Source organism: Salvelinus sp. IW2-2015, linkage group LG23, assembly GCF_002910315.2.
Source record: "Salvelinus sp. IW2-2015 linkage group LG23, ASM291031v2, whole genome shotgun sequence".
Classification (NCBI taxonomy): Eukaryota; Metazoa; Chordata; class Actinopteri; order Salmoniformes; family Salmonidae; genus Salvelinus; species Salvelinus sp. IW2-2015.
Genome location: NC_036863.1, coordinates 10,220,770 through 10,223,806, shown reverse-complemented (window position 1 = coordinate 10,223,806; position 3,037 = coordinate 10,220,770). Strand labels below are relative to the sequence as shown.

General features: G+C 41.5%; 1 long non-coding RNA gene across 1 annotated transcript; it reads right to left on the bottom strand.

Annotated features, from left to right (window-relative positions):
- Positions 1-585: 585 nt before the first annotated feature.
- Positions 586-2,588, bottom strand: LOC139022874 (uncharacterized). Its single transcript, XR_011473941.1, has 2 exons — positions 1,545-2,588; positions 586-1,162 (listed from the first exon to the last, which is right to left on the bottom strand). It is a non-coding gene; the product is annotated as an uncharacterized lncRNA (long non-coding RNA).
- Between the last annotated feature and the right edge of the window lie 449 nt (positions 2,589-3,037).

The window sequence follows — 3,037 nt, the reverse complement described above, 5'->3', positions numbered from 1 at the left end:
GAGCCCCATAACACAAAGGTTATTTTAAGAACCATCCACCGTTGTCCATAAAATTGCATTTTTCCCCCAGATTACTTTATGTATCATTGTCTCTCTTCATTTGGAAGCTATATTTAAGTGACATCTGGGAGTAAAGACCACACTTTAATAACCCCTTCCCTCTCCCATTAACGTCAGTATTATACACACCTGGTACATCAGGTGAGCGGGAGCACTAATTAAGGTTATACGACGACGTATGATAACAAAGGGAAAGGGTAACCTAGGGTCCATACAAATAGTACAGTTTACCACCATGTTCACTGGCCTGACAAAATACAGGTGGAAAAAAAAAAAAAAATTAGGAAGAGAATGTGTTTTTACTTTCATCTTGTCTTAGATCGGCAAAGGTGTAGGGAAGAAATAAGCAGATTAAGTCTAAATGAGATATTAATAAACAACTGAAACAACTGACTATGAAAACATTATAATTTAATAAGTATTCAAGTACAGGAAAGAACATGACAGGTATGTGTGTTGTAAAAATGTTTAAAAAAAATAAAACTATTGAAAGAGGTGTGTGTGTGCGTGTAAAAAAAAAAAAAGAATGTATAACCTGTAATCTGTAAGAGAACAGCAAGAGCATGTATTTTTGGCACAACTGCAGACCGATACAGGGACTACTCATAAAGCCTAGACGTAGTAGGGGAACTTCAGACATGGCCATAAAGAGAGAGAGGGCAGGGCACTGGAGATCTGAGGTATGTAGAGGTGTGTGTGTGTGTGTCTCTGTCTCTGAAAAAAAGTAAATAATATGTAGCCATAACACAGCTAAACAAACAAATGGCCCCTGGACGTCATGGACCAGTCGATGGAACARAACTTCACAAAAAGTTTCAACACCCTGGTTTTCAAGTGGTTTTAAAGGAAATAAATATATTGACCTTTAGTCTCGTAAGAGACCAAGAGCATCTGTGAAAACTCCGTATGAGTTTCAATTCAGAAATCTATGTAACACTAATAATGAATGCTATCCTAAGACTTTATAAACAAATTACTTTATGAATTGACTGAATTTAAACGGAACTGACGTGTGTGAAAAGAAAGGTACAATGAGGAAGGTCAAAACAACAACCAGACAACTCCTCTTCCTGTGAGCTGGTCGGCTAAATTGACTCCATTTCTGAAAGGGAAGAGAAAAACAACACATACAAGCTTAACATAATATGACACCATAAAAGGTGAGATTTATGTTAACTAAATACTGCTTGTATAGTGTAGTTAGTGGCATAAATATAGGAACAGTGTGGTAAAGTTGGTAATACTTGCTGTTTACTCATGGAATTTGTATTTCAGATCAAAAGATGAATATGACAGGCAAATATTTAGACAGCACACTGTTTTGGGATATTTTCTAACCCACAAACAACAGCTATACATTTGCCTCATATTAATACTTTGATCTGAAATACCAATTAACCTACATGAGTATACTCTAAAAATGACCTACTTTACTTCACTGTCGCACACTTATGACTACCTGTGATGTGGAGAAAAAAAAGTACCATTGAACTCGGCTTCGAAAAGCAGCTGATACATTTGAACCTTGACTGCTGCTTTTCTTTGATGAGGCAGCCTCTTCAGTGTTGGCACCAGGCTCATGGCAAAGAGGGTCTCTTCATCCTCCTTCCTGTGAGCATCAGGTTGGGCTGCATCCCTCTCGACGGCTTGGAGGAGCCTCTGTTGAAATGAGTTGAGTGGATCTGGGGGTTGGTACCTCTGACGCATGGTGTGACGTTGTTCCTCTTCGTTTCTCTCCCCGTTTCTCTCCACGGCCACATCCTGTTCAACGAGGTCACTTCCGTGAGGTTCATAATAATCTCAGCTGGTCCCAGATCCAGAGGTGCTTCCTCCATTTCATCATCTTCCATGGCTGCACCGGTGGTGGTCATACTCGTGGATGATGTTGTAGAGGGTCTCACTACACCGGTGGAGGTGATGGTCGCACTTGTAGGTGACGTTGAGGGTCTTGATGCACCGGTGGGGACAACACTTGTGGATGACGTAAGGGGTCTGGCTGTCAAATTGCCACTCGTTGCCCTAGATGGATCCAGAAATGGATCCAGAAATGAAAGAATGTGGCAGAAGCGCCAAAGCTCTTGGCCTGAAGCTGCTGACCCAGACCTCTTCTTCTCTTTCTCTGCCCTTCTCTCTCTCTGATACCTGTCCCTGAGTCCTCTCCACTTCCTCCTACAGTCTTCTTATACATAGACATGAACATGATAAGCCAAACCATTACCTAGCATAACTATAGTTATTAGATAGCTATCATGGACATGTCACCTACTGTACACATAAACACACATGGTTATCTGACCAAATTATCAGGGGTACAGTAGTATCTACCATTTCTATTTATCTAGCATACACACTCACACTCTTTCAAACATGAACATTTTGTAAAGTTATCAGGGGTAGTAACTAGCATAATTTATTTGACTATTTCTTTCACACACACCTCATTGGCTAGGTTAGCTAGCTAGCTAARGCTAACTAGCCACATCTAGCACAAGCTCACTACTAAACTGACCTGGCAATCCTACTATCGTGGACACATTTTGTGTGTTTATGTCCCTGTAGCTGTCAGCAGTTGTGTCAAAAAGACACGGTTTTGAGGATACTGCGAAAATGATTCTCTCCTCCAAGTGTCCAACTGCATGCGACCATTTGCAAAAGGTACCTGCATCAGTATAGTTGCCTAGCTGCGCACAATGTTATGCAGCAGTGATGCAATGACGCAGTCGGTGTGTTCGAAGCGTTAGTCTTCCTATCACCCACGTGGGTATAACCAATGAGGAGATGACACGTGGGTACCTGCTTCTATAAACCAATGAGGAGATGGGAGAGGCAGGACTTGCAGCGCGATCTGCGTCAGAAATAGGAACGACATCTATTTTAGCCCTTGGTGTCGCAGATGCTCGTTGGCGCGCGCAAGCAGTGTGGGTGCAATAATTGAATAACATGGATTTCTAAATTTATTTTGCGACGCACGCGACGT